This window comes from Corvus moneduloides, chromosome 5, assembly GCF_009650955.1.
Source record: "Corvus moneduloides isolate bCorMon1 chromosome 5, bCorMon1.pri, whole genome shotgun sequence".
Taxonomy (NCBI): Eukaryota; Metazoa; Chordata; class Aves; order Passeriformes; family Corvidae; genus Corvus; species Corvus moneduloides.
Genome location: NC_045480.1, coordinates 73,235,921 through 73,252,044, shown reverse-complemented (window position 1 = coordinate 73,252,044; position 16,124 = coordinate 73,235,921). Strand labels below are relative to the sequence as shown.

The 16,124-nt window shown below is 47.4% G+C and overlaps 1 protein-coding gene across 1 annotated transcript in view; it reads right to left on the bottom strand.

The window, feature by feature from the left end:
* Positions 1 to 5,334, bottom strand: part of SLC4A4 (solute carrier family 4 member 4) — a 116,926-nt gene extending 111,592 nt beyond the window's left edge. The window contains exon 1 of the mRNA XM_032108156.1: positions 5,275 to 5,334. The gene's annotated coding sequence lies outside the window, so the exon portion shown is untranslated. The remainder of the gene's footprint in view (positions 1 to 5,274) is intronic.
* Between the last annotated feature and the right edge of the window lie 10,790 nt (positions 5,335 to 16,124).

Sequence of the window (16,124 nt, the reverse complement as noted above, 5' to 3'; positions counted from 1 at the left end):
ACCACACACTGGCTTGCTGTGCCATCAAGGCTCTGGAACAGAGCTTTGCTGGGGACACATGAGAACAAAGCCCCATCTATTTTTCCCTGGGGATGATTGTTCCTGCCCAGAAGGACATACAGGCAGCTCTGTGGAACAAGGCTGCTGTCTTGAGCCGTGCTCTGTGTCTGCTGAATGCACAAAGTGTCAGCCAGGGAAGTGAGCTCAGACTAGACAAATATAACATGAATTTAGGTAACATCCGCTTCAGGATGACCACGTTTGCCAACTCTGAGACCTAAGCAAAATGTGCAGGTCCAATTCCTGTGTATAAGAAATATACTTCAATTCCAGTGCAACAGACAGGTTTGATGTGCTCAAATCCCACTTTTCCTTGAGCTACTGAGCAACTATTTCGCAGCTTCATTCTAAACAATCTCATATTCGGCAGCCTTGATGAAAAGACCCTTACGCTTACGTCAAAGGGCTGACAATGTGTCTGAAGTGTTATACAGTCACCAGTACAATAAAAGCAGTTAACTTTTGCAACCTTCTGTTCAAGGTTAAGAGTTGAAATGAGTTCAGCAAACCTTCAAGGTGCGATTAAAATGAAGCAAAAATTGATTAAAAAAACCTTAAGGGGAAAATACCAGAATCTTCAAGTTGCACACACCATTGAAAAAGAGACACAAGCTCTGTTTCTGCACCTACTGTACAAAATAGAGAAAACTGAAAAATTTTAGTAAAGATGAGTAGCTGGCACACAAGACTTCAGTTGTCACCTTTGACTTCAGACTACACATCTGCACAGTCATCAAAATCAAAGCGTTTGCATGTTTCGCTCAGAAAAAGTAGCAGAAAAAGACAGAACACACCACAGGAATAAATCCTAAGTGAAAAAAGGCAAAAATCTTTCGGACATGCAAACCCACCAGGACTTCTTGCGTAACACCGGCTCATTCTGATAACTTGGAAAAGGAAGTAAAATTCAATCTCCCTTGGGGAACAATCACATCAAATATCAGCCTGTTTCATTAACTTCACAGATGAGCAGCAGTCACCTCGCAGCAGTCCAAAGAAGAGGTAACCATTCCCACCATGGTCCCGTAGTTCTGTATGATTTATATATTATATATAAGTGTATAATTAATAATAATATATTACTAATTATAATTAGAATAAAATTAAATAGCTTTTATAATTATCATTAATAACAGAATGAAGTGATTTGAGTAATCCTCAGTCTCAAAAGAAGTCACAGAACAATTCCTACCACCAAGTTCTTCAACTCACTTTCAGATGCCAGAAGTACGGATCAATACTTACGGAAGGACAATTAAGGCTTATTTCAAGACAGAATTAATACAGAGTATTTAGCAAGTATTTATTACATGGTAGCAAAACAGAAATACAATCCTGGTCACCTATAGAGGTAACTCTATAATACAGCTAGGATTTGAAACACCTGGAAAATTCTCTTTCCCCACTAAACGGATTTCCTTTGGAGTAGTAAATATATAGATCAGCCATATTCTCTCTCTCCACACATATTTTTATATATAAATAATTAATCTATTTTAAATCCCCCCCTCAGTCTCTGTTTTACTTTAGCAGCAGAATGAGGTCTCCTAAGGGCACACGTTTCTGGAATTCAGATGCTGAAAGTTCCTTTGTGCCACAAATTCAAAGGATTCTGATATTGGTGACATGGAATCAGCTCTTCTGATCTTTCTGGTGAGAAAATCAGATAAAACCAGGGCCATTTGCAATTTCCTCTGCTGTGCTCAGAATGCTCAGCCATACTCCAACAGCATGGATCTACATGCCTATTCAATTTGGACTGAAATCCACTGTTCCAAATCAAACTGAACACCTAGAACTGAGATGTAGTTTTCTCTGCTTTTCAAATTTCTCATAGATCTCCATGCAACTTCACCACACTGACAGTACCTGTGGCAAGTTCAAATATGTTCCTTATGTGAAAGACTCATAATTGCGGGACAGTAATTCAAAGACATTTTTATCTCTTCAGTTAATGTGACTAGGCCACTGAAAAACAAGAACTCTGAAGCTTTTTACTTATACCACGCACTGTTTTATCACCCAATTATGGGTGCAGTAATTGTCTTTGACACTGTCCAACAGCAATAAAAAGCGTACCTGCCACAAACTGCGCACAATCCTGAGCAAACTCAGGAGAAACGAGATGCTACAGTGACTCAAAGTTCAAGGGCAGGGGGGAAGAAGCTTTGCTTTGAGTGGCTGTGGGAATTCACTGCAACCTTGACCATTTTATGGCTGTATTTTGATTTCAAGCCACACAGCGAAGAGCTTTCTTAACAGAGTTAAGAGGAAGACCTCTGCCTCCCCATCCAAGTCCCTATGTTTTGAGGAATCACAAAAGAGAAGCTTTCCTTCCACCAGACGCAGCACAATGACACAGAGACGCGCTCCTTTATCAATATTAACCATAAACTGCTCTTACTGGGTTTTCAAAGAGCACTCCCCCCCTTCTGAGCCTTCTAAGTGGATTTGAAGCCGGAAGCAGCTAATTGACTTGGAACGAGGAGTTACCAGAACCCTTTTAATTTGCTCAAAGCAGGAGTTCAAATTCTAAACCTAATGCACACAGAAAATACATGCGAGGCAGATCGCTGGAGCGTGACAAGGATGCTCTCGCACTGGAGCCACGGAGGCATCTCGGCAGCACTGAGGGACCGAGCGGTGCCGCAGCACCGGAGCTGGAGCGCCGTGAACGCTGTTTGCAACAAGGCACCTTCAAACCCTCCTTCCAAGTCCTCCGGTGCTCCCAGCCCATAGGAAGGAATTGGAGTGCAAACCAGTACAAGCCACGCTATTTTGATACGGATGCATATAACAACGTCATGGCATAAAACCCAAAACATTAAATTAAAGAAGAGAAATCGGGTTACTAGCAAATCTGCACTAACAGATGGCATGTATGCACACAGGAGCATCACTTGCCATACCCACAGGGCCGATTTTCGGGCATCCACCTCCCAAAACAGCACATTTCCCCCAGTACATGCTTTCTCAAAGCAACACCCTGCCTTTGCGACAGCATCTTTCTGGCAAGGCAGCACCTCCAACTCCAAATAGCTGTTTGCACACTTACTGGCAGAATAATAAGGACAGGTTTTCTCTTTACTCTCTCACGCAGCAATTTTCCTTCACAACCTTACTCAAAACACTTTCCAGCTCATTATTTATTACAGCTGTCCAGGGTGGCAGCATTAGAAAACCTTCAGCCAGAGACATACTCAGCTCTTCCACCCTCTCTGATAAGAAGGCAGATCTGAAAACAAAAGGAGTTATAGATTTTTCCTTCTCATGGGGATGTTTTTCTTCGAACAGCACTTTGTGCATAAATTCAACCTTTTCTTATCAGCGTAAGACATCGGTAACCGAAGCATTTACCCTACACCCGCTGCATTTTAAAAGCTCCTTTTAAAAACCTGCTACAAGTGATACCACAAGACAGCGCCAGTACATGAGGCTGTTTTCTGGCTGCAGAGGAGTTTCAAGTTTTAAAATCGCAACACAGAAGTTTAAGGGAAAACCCTGCACCGCTCTGAGCTGCAAAAAATCCTGCCGGACCTTGCTGGGAGCAGACCGGATGAGTGCAGGGTGTTACCTTGCCAGGAATGCCCTGTGCACACAAATGAAAGCTTCATCCCTCCTCCCCGTAGCTGGAAAAAGCAGAAAAAGGAAAAGGAAAAAAAAAAATCCATAATTCCTTCTCACCCCACCACCACACCTTGCTCCCCACTCATCCAAGGTCAGCAGTCACTGCTCTACGTTGCCAGTCCCTTGAAATCATGGGAATGTAGCTTCCTAAAGTCTAGCCACTGCTTTTAAAAATGTGAAATTCATGCTCAGCAGGAGCAAGGGATAAGTTACATGCAAATCCTCCTATTTTTTTTGAACTTGAAAGTCTGTGTTTCCTTCCTAGGAAGCTGAAGAAGCATCCCTGCACTAGCAGATTGCACTAGCATTTGCCCTTCGAATCCCACTGACCCTCACCAGCAGGTGAAGTTGATGAGAGCTAAAATCACCAGCTGAAACCAGGCTTTGCAAAACTAACTGTTCCATCATCCAATCCAGGAGTCACCAGAAAAAGTCTTTGAGCACGGAATGGCAGCTCAGGAAAGGAAGGGCACGGACTAGGACAGATCAGCTCATGTACATGCTCTGAGCGAGCAGAAACGCAAACAGTCCCGTTTCATCATTTGGCACAGGACTGGAAATTGTAAGTGCAAAATGAAGTCTCTCATTCAATAGTTGCTGGGGTTTGGGAGCCTGACAGTTGTTTTGGTCGGGGGCCTCTGTATCTTGCTCTTTATGCACAGTTTCCTACTGATCTCAACCAAAGTAAGAACTAGGTGTATTTCTGCAGCCTAACACACCAGCACTTAGCAGCATATTCTGTCCCACACACAACATACAACTCTGCACATTTTGTTAAATCCAACTAGTAAAGTTTCTTTTCTTTTTTTTTTTTAAACAGAAAATACGTACATTATAGGAACAACCAGAACAAAGCCCCTAAGCAGCTGGGAGCACACGCACAAAGTCACGTTCAGATGCACAGTAACTGCACCTCTCTGACACAAAAGGAGCAAGTACGTATATATAGTACATGGAGCAGTTCTCCGACAGAGCTGCTACTGCTCGGATCTGCCCCAGGGCCCGACCTTGGTCCTTACGCATCCAACTTTACTAACAGGAGCGGCTTTGCGGAACGACTCCACGGAGCTCCCGCGGCGCGCTCCGATCCCTGCTCTCCTGGGAGAGCCCGGTGCCTTTTTCCACGTCGTGGGAGCTCCCTGCACACCCACGCGCTCCTCCTGAACGGGAGTGCTAAAGGGATGAGCTCCGAACAAAAGAAAAATCCATTAATAACTAACATGGTAAACGAAAAGGAGCAAGCCTAAAGATGGTTAAATCCTCGTTTCCCCGTGTGCTCTCGCTCTGAATGGCAGCGCTTCGCAGGAAGCACAGAAAAGGCAAACAAACACCAAAGAGCTGGTCTTGGATTAAAAAAACACTCCATACGACCATATACCAGGTGGAAAACTGGAAACCTGGGAAAGACGAGGCTGCCTATTCAGCGGCTGCTAACAACTCATTGAAGATGAAATGAAACGGTAAAAAAAGTTCGCAAAAACCAAAAAGCGTTTTTAAAGTTGGCTCCGGCAGAGCTGGGCACCGAAAAAGACACCGAGGAAGGAGAAACGTACCCCGGCGTTTCCACCCCCGCTCCAGCTCACTCACCTCCGGGGCTCGGGCTTGCGGCGTTCCTCCAGCTTGGCGGCGGGCGGGGGCTGCGGGGCAGCCGGGGCGGCGGGCGGGCGCTGCGGACGGGCTGCTGGCGGGCTCAGCGGGGCATGGCGGCGGCCCTACACCTGCCCCTCCGTGTCCGTGTCCGTGTGGGTGAGCACCCGCGGCAGCCCGAGCGAACGGCGCGGCTGTGCTGGCGGCGCCGGCCCGGCCCGCATTTAAAGCCGCCGGCGGGCTCGGCCGTCCCCTCACCCGCTCCCATCCCGGCCCGTCCCGTCCCATCCCATCCCCGGCCGCCGCTCGGCGTCACGGGGCCCGGGGCGGGGAGCCCGGAGGAGGAGTCTGAGGGCCGGGGCTGCGGTTCCCCGCCCCGAGCTCCGACGGGGCAGGTGCGCATTTCCACGGCCGAAGCTGGAGGGCAGGGGCGGCCGCGGGACCACCCCCGCCGGCTGCGAGTGGCCGTGGCCGTGGCCACCCTGTGCCTGAGGCCGGGAGATGCCATCCCCTCGACGAGGAGGGATGCGTTCCCTTGGACCGGGGCGGATGGCACCGCCGGGATACTGCCGCGGGCTGCTGGGAGCCTGTTCCCAGTCCCACGGCAGGTTCCCTGCCACTGGAAGCGCACGACCCAGGGCGCTTCTGGGCCAAAAGCACATAGCACAGAAAAAAATCCAACCAAACAGAACCCAACCAAACAAAAACTTCAAAAAACATTAAAAATCCAACAACAACAACCACCCCAGGAAAAATATCGAAATCATCATTTAGCCAGTTCATTATAATTTTCCGAGGAAATGGTACCTTACATGTTGCTTCTCCTTAGCTTCGAGCATGGCAAGGTTCACCCTGCTTGCCAGCCTAGTCCTAGTTCCTCCTCTCTCTCTCCTGCACACACACTTCTGTGGCCACTAATCGCCCTTGTGAAGGTTCCCTCCAGAGTGATGTTGGACAAGAGAAGCTGTGCCAATATCCCACATCTTGTTCAGTCAGCTGTAGCTCCTGCGCTCAGCTTGACTGTCCAGGCCAAGGTGACGAGATCCGTAAAATATTTTTGAACCACGGAGCTCTGCAAACGGCTCACAAGGAACACGGCAGAACAGCAATCCATCACGGGAAGTACACGGACTCTCAGGGGAACAAAGGAGGCTATTGTAGCTCCACAGGGGGAAAACTCCCCTTCTTCAGCAAGGTTTATGATTACCACACAGCAACTGCCCCTTCAGCTGCTCCTCAGCTACCAAGCTCCACTTTTGTCACCCATCCAAACCCTGTCCTAGGGAATAATATGCAATCCATTGGCCAGGCAAAAAAGGCAGCAGCAACAGAAACCAGAGCACTTGCAGAGCGGAGCGAGAGCGCTGCAGGATCTCCCTGCCAAACTCCTCCTCTCCTTTCTGCTGCTGCCACCCTTGTGCTGTCCCCAGACACTGAGAATAGACAATTGGCTTTAAGTCCCTGTCCCCTCATGCTGTTTAGTGTTTCCCTGAAAGATCTCAGAGCCACAGTTTGCACATGAATGGGTCAGGACTTGGGCTCCTCTGTTCCCTTTAATAAATCCAGTATTTTAAAATCCTGTTTTTCAACAGCCAGTGAGTTTCCAATGGGCACAGCGCTCACTCGCATCGCTTAGAACTATATTTCATTTCAATTAATGACAGTCCCTGTGTTAACAAAAGCAGAGCACCACATCAGTTGAGAAGCTTTGTATACTTGAGTCCTAACCCAAATAACTGAACATCTTCCCTCTTCCAAAGGCTCCAAAGCAAGCACTGCTCTCTCCATGCCTTAAATCCCTAATGGTGTGCCAGTTAGTCTATACCTTCACTTCACTTTATTTTTAAATAAACTACGGAGCTCCTGAGGAGAAGACACATTAGCTACTTGAGAAAATTGCTGTTGCTTTTTGCCACTTAGATTACTCATAGGAGTTTTGGGATCGCCCCAAGCATTGTGATCCCTCAATGAAAGCACCTCACGGACTCTTCTCAGCAGCCGGCTCTTAGCTCGCTATTTCAGTAACGAACCTAAATAACTCCTGTACCAATTCCAGTTCCTCACAATTCACTGTAACTTCAAATACTGTCATTTTAAACCTGTGCATTGAATTTGCTGGCTAAAAAAAATGTTTTGTCATGAGGACGCTTGATTCCAAGTCAGTCTTTAAATAACATCGCTGCGTTTAATCACCTAAAACGCTACCAGAGACATTTCCAGAAGTCCTTAAATCAAGAGCCAGGGCAGTTGTCTTGACCAAGTTTGAAAATGAGTACACTCTCTGTGCAGAAAAACACCAAAGTGAAGTGCACTAATAATCCCATCTGTCATTGTGACTGGCAAAATAAAACCCGCTGGCTAGAGCCGACTTGTCTGACACATGTATATATGTACCTTTCGGCATTGCTTACACACCTTGGCTCGCACATTCCCTTCCAAACCTCCCCAGCCATTTCCACTACTTTCTCTGCTTGATTTAATAACCGGAGAGGAGCTCGTCACTCAGGATGACAGCCTGCTACCTTTCCCCTCACCGCGCAGGCCACAGAGAAGCAGCTGGACTCGGGAAGACTTTGGCTGTTTGAACCTGCCTTTCAAGCCCGCTGGCTTCAGCCCTGCTCACAAAGCTTTGGCGAGGAAACGCTGTGCCAACGGCCTTCGCCTACATCCCAGCCAAGGCAATGCCTCAACAGGGCACAGGACAGGATATCACCTTCACCAAAAGGCCTGCTGCTATACAAGAATTACTGGTCTGCCTTCTCACCCAGCGCACACGCACCTTCCTCACTCAGCAAGGTCGCTCCAGGTATCGCTGTCAGTGATAGTGTCTGACATGTGTATGGATAATGAGAACAGGCAAAGTTCTGATGGTAAAGATTAGAGAACACATACGTGCGCATGCTCGGTGGAACTGGTAGGGTAAAACTTTCCCTGTGGGCAGGTTATTCCATAAATATATCTTGCAGCACTTCTGGTAGATTCCTCGGAAGCCGCTCATGCTGACCACAGCATTGTCAGTCAGAGGCAATGCTGAATGAGATGGAAACTGGCAGCTCCTGCACTTCCAGGGGTTTGTGCAGACTACCCAGTGATAAAATATTTGCGTTGGATTAAGTCAGAAGTAATTCAGCCTAAGTCAGGAAGTTTCAGAGGATAAAAAGATTTCAATGGAAGGATTTAGATGCAGAGAAACCACAGCTGTACTTATCAGAGAGGTTTTCGGTATCTTTTCCTGGGGTGACAAACGTCAGTGCCAAGTCATCATGACAAAAGCAGCTCACCCTGAACACACCTGTGCACACAGCAAATCCTTTTTACACCAACAGAATCCTTCACGCGCGTTCTCAGGACTGAATCTTTGATCACAGCTATTCTTTGTGACCTTGAGGTGTCAGGGGTTTTTTGGTCTGTTTTACACAGACATGGGTATTGCAGCCGTTTTAGCTGCTGAACTCAACAAATTCCTGCACTGCATTCCTTAGTATTACAGCTGAATTAGTACAATAGGACTGATTTCCAAGGGAACCACAAAAAGCAACTCTGTAGCTCTCAGATTTGTATTCGAGTCACCAAGAATCAGGACTTGTCTGTCCTTTCCATCCACTTCCCAAGAAATCTAGACAGAACATGGCATCCCAGCAAGCACTCCCTGATAGCTGATTAGTAAAGGTCTAAGGTGAGCAAACCCATGGCCTTTGGAAACTTGATTAGTAGGTCCTGCCTTTTCTAACAGTCCTGCCTCAGCTAGCAATGAAAACAACATGCATTGGGGTGCTGGCTCTGTAAGAGTACCTGCTCAGCCCTGCCTGCCCACTCCCTGTGAAACCACTGCAGCGCCCTTGGAAGAAAAACTGCCAAATTCCCACTGACTTCCCCTGCCCTGGCTCACTCTTTTGGAAGAGGCAGAAACAGGAGGTGCTGAAAAACATTCAGTTTCGGTAAGACAGAGCAGAACACTGGAGGGTTAAGGGGGTTTTTGTGAAGCGCTTGATGTGCTTCTCATGAATAATGCACCATGTCTGCTTGAGAGCAATGAGCCATCCTGGAGCACTTGGAGAGCCACTCAGGTCACAGCAGTTCATTCAGGGCACAAGGAGAAGAGCCATGGGGATTTCATCAGCTGGGGCAATTGCTTCTGGTACCTTCCAATACTTCCGCTAGCTACTGAAAGCACGGCGTGCTCACCTCAAGAGCTTAGAAAACACAAGTTGTGTTCCAGTCCTCTGGGAAGCAACACAGGTTTGGGCTTTGCAGAGACCTGTGAGCAAGACTTGCCAGTCTCCTACCAACTTCCAGGACTGCATTCTCTAAAGTGCTTACATCTCCTTGCAAAAACACTCCTTATCTTTCCAGCAAGAGCAACTCCTCCAAGAGCACACCAAACTGCCACACCTCGCGCATCCCTCTCTGCCAGGAGCCCCGGAGCTGCTTGAGGCCCAGAGAGCGCAGGCCGGGAGCCGGCAGCGCTGCTTGGGGGCCCTCTGCTGGGAAGCACCCCTGCTTCCCGTCCCCCATCCCCCCAGCGCCCCCAGATCCGCAGCCAGCCCCAGGCGCAGCCCCCCGAGGGGGTCAGCTGCTGGTGTCCCCTCGGCAGTGAGTGTGTGGCCGGCTCGATGCCCCAGCCCCAGGGAGCAGCGGAGAGAGCAGATTTCATATGCCTCAAGTTGTGTCCTGCTCCATGCTGCAGGGAACGAGGCCAAACCAGCCTTTGGTCAGAGCCAAAAACGCAGGGCTTTGCTAAAAGAAAGAAATTGTGTTTGTTCCTACACCCACAATACCCACCAGACTGTAGGATGCTGAAACACACACTTCCACCACCTCCAACTGTTGGGCCACTGGGACAACAAATACTCCCCCTCTCTGGAAGGAGAGGGCTACGGAAGCACCCCAGCTCACTGAAGCACTTCTGTGCTCTCAAACACATCACCTACTCTCTGCTCCAGAGCGAGTTCAGAGAGAAAGCAAGTCAGAAGCGACAGAGATCCTTTCATTTCTCAGGGTAGGAGGGAAATCCAAGGCTGAAGTCAAGCCCCTTGAGCATAAGGCTCATTGTATCCACATAAAAATGGGGTACAGACCTGACAGGGGTGATATGGGTGGGCTGCAAATGGGACGAGCAGTATTTACATCAGGAGGATTTCTTCTTTTCCCAGTTTCCCCCCAGCTGTCATTTTGATGAGTTTCTTTCTCTTCCTCATTCCTCAGCTATTGGCATCCTGGGCCAAAAAAAAAAGCCACCAAGAAAGCTCAGAAGGATAGGCCAACAAGCTGTTCAGCCCTTTTGTAGAGCACCTGTAGTGTGGTCCAGACCAATTCTTCTGAGCACCGAATCCTTACAGAGCAACAACCACCACCCCTATCAAAACCCTCCTCACCTCCTGTGCACCAGCTCAGGAAGGCTTCTAATATTTTATCACTGACTGGAAGGACATGGAGGAATCTCACCCACTCTCAGTGGAAAGCCAAGTCCAACAACATGACTAGTACAGACAAAACCTACAACTTACTTGGATTTTTACTGTCAAAACACAGCAGCCCCCAGCCAGCCTCCTTACCCTCTGGTTGAAGATAACTTCGCACAAGCAGATGGTGACAGGCATCAGGGTTAGAGATGCTTTCCCTGATGTACACTGCTTCCTGCCTGCTTCTCTAAAATTGAATCCTTGCCTCTACAACTCTGAGAGCATCTGGTCTTGAGCATCCAATATCTTGAAGGAAAGAGTAACTTGAATGGCAGGTCACTGTGATCCTCTTAATTCAAGACTACATCTTTTCCTGATGCTAAAAAATACCATCTGGGACACCTCCACAGGGCTTTGGATGTGCCAAATGCCAACCGCAGGAAATCTATACACCATCAGTAACACAGGTAAATCACCGACTTCTCTGCCTAATCCAACCATATACACACCTGAGCAGCCTTCTCAGATGATGTCTTACAATGGATACTTTGGAAAAAAGCTATAAAACTACCACCATAGGAAACTACAGAGTAGTTTGCTCGGCTCCAGACAACCTATCATTGATTGATTTACAGTGCCATTTAGGTTATTGTTCTTGGAACACTATTTTCCCCTCACTTTGCCAATTTAAATAACAGATATTCATCTCAATGCTGCTTCTTTTTCTCAGTTCATCTCAGCTCTTTGCCTTTAACCATTTTCCTATTGTGATAATACAGACTCTATTCCCAGTGAAAATGTGTTTCCACTGGTTAACTTCTCAAGTGTTGCCTGATCTTCCCTCTGCAGGCCCTCTTTTGATATGGAGAAAAAGGCTACCCAGGAGTGCCTGGTACTTAACAATACACTAACTCCACATCGTATTTTCTCTTCTGTCCTTTCATTTCTGAACTCCAGATAATTTTTAAGGAAGACACCATTTGTGATGCCACACACCAAAGGTTGGCTTGGTTTGTTGTTTTGGGGTTTTTTTCTTCCTTTGCCTAGGGTTTCAGTTTATTATCCCATTGTCTATCCTGGGTCATCAGAAATGTTTTCTTATCTTTTCAAATAATTAAACAGCAGCATCATTCACTGCTTTGGATTTTCACATCTCTTGTTCTGTCTCTCATCTTTTATATCAACATTTCCTAAACAAAACATTGAAAACCAAACATTGGCAGGTCACATTTAGCCAGAAATTTGCACTCTATAAATAAACCTTTGAGGACTTAATGACTTTTAAATTATTTGTTAGGTAATTCCAGAAGAAACAGTCTAGTTTAGAGCAAACAACAGTTCCCTGGAGCATGTGTAACTCCAAAAGGGCTTTGCCACTTCAGGGCAGTGTGAAGAGCAAAGCATTCTAGGAAAAAAAAAAAAAATCGGAGTGAAAGTAAAACTGGAGAAATGTGTTGTCCAAGCCAAAACAAGGCCAAAGAAATAAGGCAAAAGCACCCTTGAGAGCTGGCTGCTCTTTCAATGTTCTTTCCAACTCTGCAGCCTTCTGCAGCAGCTCCTGCAAGCGCAGGCAGATGAGAAATACCCCCAGCACGTAGCCCCAGATCTCTAGGAGAAATCCCAAAGAAAGGGAGAAGCAACTCGAGCTGAAGCCTTCCAGAAGCCACACACTCCACTGGAAAACCTTTGGATAGATACCTGTAGGTATGAAAACCTTCCCTGTCCAGCCCTGTCAGATATCCAGCAACCTGGTCTAGTGGAAGGTGTCCCTGCCCATGGCAGGGGGTTAGAATGAGATGACTTTTAAGGACCCTTCCAACCCAAACCACTCTGTGATTCCATGATACTGAGAGTTGCTCCCCACATTCAGCAATCGCTAAGCTGTGCATTTTATGTGAGGCAGTACCAGGAAGTTCAGAGGAGAAACCTGCCCACAAGACCTGCTGCTGAAACCACCTATTTAAATACCTCTCATGGTTACCTCCAGCAGAAGTCCCTAGCGAAAGCTGCAGCCAACAACCCACATCCAAGCTCCTCTCCACAGGAGGGAGGCAATTTGGTGAGCAGAAGTTCAAGGCCAGGGAGTGCCTGGTGCTCTGGAAGCACTGGGAAGGGCAGGCAGTGGAACCTCAGGAGCACTGACCTGCAAGAACAGCCATGAGGACCAAGCTGTCACATAGAAGAGATGAAATGTCTGTCTGGCCTCAGCTTCTCCAGCCTTCCAGCAAGCAAAATAAATCCAAGGCATATCAGCTTAAGACTAACAGAAATTAAGGCACTGTATGAAATAAAAATGTGCAGAAACAATATCTTCTGCCTTAAAAACCAATAAACTCAGGCTTCACCTCAACATTTGTGTAGCAACAGGAGATGACTGTCCTGAGACAACATCCCGCTCTGTGTGCTTTAGGGCTCAGGCATGACGGAGTACTGACAGATATTTGGGACAGCATGTTCTGGTGGAGCATTTTAACAAAATATGAGTGCTATCAAAGGGCAGGCTTTCATTTTATGCTTGAACAACTCCAGAATAAAATATTGCCTTTGGAGAATCTCACATATCATTTGATTAACACAAACACATGAGGACTATCTCCATTTCTCAAAGCCTTGAACTTTTGGCTATGTTTTCCCCCACACTCATGGTCCCATCTCAAAGCCCCCATCCGTCCTCACCAAGGGAGGGGACATCATCAAGGCACCTACCAGCTCATCCTCTGAGGCCAGAGCATTCTCTTACCAAGCTGTTATCTGCAGTGGAGCAGGCAAGAGCTGCTTTCCAGGGCACGCTGTCTTCATGTACAGCCTTGTTTGTGGTGGGAAATGCAGCCTGGGGCACTGACATCCTTTGTTTCTTCACTGCAGCAGAGGCAGCATAATCCATGCTCAAGCACTGGCGATATTCCTAGACCTAATGTGTAACTATTCCAGGTGCCACCCCTGATCCATGATAGGGACAGAGGCAGTGAGGACACCAATGCAGCAGAAGCTGGGGGACACTGTATTCCCATCCCTCAGGACAACGTCTTCCGGCCTTTTCTTTCTCCTTTCCCACCTATCTTACTTTGTGAGGTTAAATTCCAGCTTCTCACATCAAGACTCCTCACTGAGTTGATGGGGAGATTCCAAGGGATATTAATAGGTGCTTGAAATCACTTCAAAGGACCTTTTCTCCATCTCATATTAATAGCCGGAATGAGGAAATTGGTTTGGATTTCATACTTGCATCTGCTCCGTGAATCTCTGCGCATTTCAAAACCCCCTCTTAACCAAAGCCTCTTGCTATTAAGGGCTCCTACTCCATACATGCACTCACACCCATCCCCTTCCACTTCCCCACAAATCTACAGCCCTGCGTTCCAATTGGCAGCCAGAGGTACCAGAAATAACCACAAGAAAGGCTGCCATGAAACCTCCAGCCAAGTTTTGAAAATCCAGGCACTCGATCCAAGCCTCTATGCTTAGAGGGCTTCAGCTGAAGGCAACCTGAACTCAGGCTCAAAAGGTTTTGTGTACCAGGGATCAAATATCAAAAAAATGTAAATGCAATTACTTTTTTTTCCCCCCATAAAAACATGCAGGATAACGTTGTTCTACAAGGCTGTTAGTGCATACTTGTAACAGTCTGCTGCTGTTCCTGCCCCTCTGGTACTAGCTAATGGCTGGTTTTCATTCCTAAGTGGTTCCCTCAGACCGCCCCCCCCGCCAAAGTCTATGCTACAGTGATTCTGGAAACTGGGTCAAAATGCAATTACTACATTCCCATGCTTTGGGGTGGGGAAAGAAAATAAAAGGAAGAAGAATGGCAAGAAGCAATGGCATTGGCAGCAAGCCAGTGTTGCGCTCCCCACCCTCTCACCTGTGCCACGGCTCCGAGCGCTCCCACAGCCGCCCTTTTTTCCCAGCACAGGCCTCAGGGAAGTCCCAAGGCAGGGTCTGCTGAGTGGACCCTGGCCACCCCTGCCCTCATGGCTGTGCTGGAGGTCGGGAGCAGGTGGAAGATGCAGCTGGGGATAGGGAAAAGACCCTGAGCCGGGCAGCAACCCCTGCAGAGGACAAGCGGTCTCTGCCCTGTGATTCTTGGGGAAAGCTGTAGCATCCAGATCAACTCTGCAAAGCTCTCCCCCAGGATGTCGTTCCCATCTTTTCCCTTACTGTGGCATAAGCAATATATCCCAGTACTTCGGTTCCCCTGCTCCACTGCAAACATTTTCCACGGGAGAAGGAAAATACTTGTGTTCAGACATCCCCTTACTATTGTCACATTTAGAGCACAGTCTATCATACCTTATCAAATTGCACATCTTCAGCATGCAGATGGTTTGTGACAACACGTTTAGGAGGCTTTCCAGTATGGAAAAGGAACGACTCAAAGACTTATTTATGCCACATCTTCCCAGCTAGGTCTTTCTGAGAAACGCAGAGCCCATTAGACACGTCCCCTGCCTTCCTCTATCCCTTATTGTTCCTTGTACACACAGTTATCACAAACCAATTCCCTCTGCTGCTCCTCTCCTTGGCTTTGTTTTCCACAGTTCTCAGAATATCAGTTCCAACTCTGCAGCACTTGCTGGCTCCGCTCCCAATCAATAACTGCAGGTTAGAGTTGGGTCGTTATGGCTGCAGATTAATGCTGAAAAACATTCAACAGCTTCTGAGATACAGAGAGACACACAACCGTTCTCTTCCTAACACGGAACGTGGTTTATCTTGCTATCCCAGTGTTCCAGGGAGATGTTATACCACTTATCTAAATGATTTAAACAGATCAAAAGTTGGCTCTGCAAGAGCACCTGCCACTGACAACAAGCCACAAGGCTGATGTTATCCGAGAAGTAACTGTATATGCTAGCACAGGCTAGACAGATCACACATGGGATAAAAAAAATTAATTTTCATGAAATCACTCTGTCATCATCCACATACCAGCAATTAAGCAAGCAGGAACACACACAGCAAAATGACAGGTTTCCACTGGATATCTGGATCCTTTCAGACTTCTTGCAAGGCACAGGACTGTGAAAACCCCACAGTTTTCTGACTTTCTGAGGACTCTCCAGTTCCTAAATTCTCTGGAAAGCTCTCCTGGTTACAATAACAGAACTGGTGCAAAAGACCTTGCACCTGAGAAGAGTCTTATACAGGTCGTGACCCGAATCAACAGGAAAAACTCTGTGAAATACCAAGTCTGGCACAGAGGGAAAAGGCAGAGCTATGATTTCAGACTGGAGATCATTGTACCCTTCCTGATTGATTCTGCCTCTCAGTGTCCCATCCCAAACTAGGCTGCCCAGACCTACCTCCAGTCCCTCCACAGATCCAGCTGTCCCATGGGTTCCTTGAGCAGGAGAACCAGCGGCTCGCAGCAGCTCGCCTTCCACATTTGCTCCAGTTCAGAGAGGCAGAGCCCAGCAAACACTGTCCCACTTGTAGGGACACTCCAACTCC